The sequence below is a fragment of the Charadrius vociferus genome, unplaced genomic scaffold (assembly GCF_000708025.1).
Source record: "Charadrius vociferus isolate BGI_N301 unplaced genomic scaffold, ASM70802v2 scaffold932, whole genome shotgun sequence".
In the NCBI taxonomy this organism is placed as follows: Eukaryota; Metazoa; Chordata; class Aves; order Charadriiformes; family Charadriidae; genus Charadrius; species Charadrius vociferus.
Genome location: NW_009647299.1, coordinates 299,373 through 300,077, shown reverse-complemented (window position 1 = coordinate 300,077; position 705 = coordinate 299,373). Strand labels below are relative to the sequence as shown.

The 705-nt window shown below is 54.2% G+C and overlaps 1 protein-coding gene across 1 annotated transcript in view; it reads right to left on the bottom strand.

Moving 5' to 3' along the window:
* The window catches only part of AQP2 (aquaporin 2 (collecting duct)), a 5,732-nt gene that overhangs the window by 2,990 nt on the left and 2,037 nt on the right, over nt 1-705 (bottom strand). The window lies entirely within an intron of this gene.

Genomic DNA, 705 nt, shown 5'->3' with positions numbered 1-705 from the left:
TTTTTAGGGGCAATTTGTGCAGGCAGCGACAAGATGAACAGCCCACGGGGGAAAAAAAAAAAAAACAAACCCAACCAAAATCCCTATTCCCTCTTTTAGGTGGTTTAAGCCGTAAAACAACACAGCTGGGCGTTTCGAAAGTCTCTCTTAAAACTCCTACGTGCTTTGTTGGGTTTATTAAACCTCAGCTATTATCAGTCTAAATAGTCTTGTTCAGATTAATCCCCAATCCCTTTTTCAACCCTCTTAATCTCTTTGGCAGCGAAGCCGGGTCCTGGCTGCGCCTCCCCGCTGCAAGGAAGGAGATTCCCATGTGCCGCTTCCTAAAACGCGCTGCCCACCCCCTCCCTCCCCGCTCGGCTGTGGTTTGGGTGATGCCGGTCCCGGTCTCTACAGGTTTGGGTGATGCCGGTCCCGGTCTCTACAGGTTTGGGTGATGCCGGTCCCGGTCTCTACAGGTTTGGGTGATGCCGGTCCCGGTCTCTACAGGTTTGGGTGATGCCGGTCCCGGTCTCTACAGGTTTGGGTGATGCCGGTCCCGGTCTCTACAGGTTTGGGTGATGCCGGTCCCGGTCTCTACAGGTTTGGGTGATGCCGGTCTCAGTCTCTACAGGTTTGGGTGATGCCGGTCCCGGTCTCTACAGGTTTGGGTGATGCCGGTCTCAGTCTCTACAGGTTTGGGTGATGCCGGTCCCGGTCTCTACA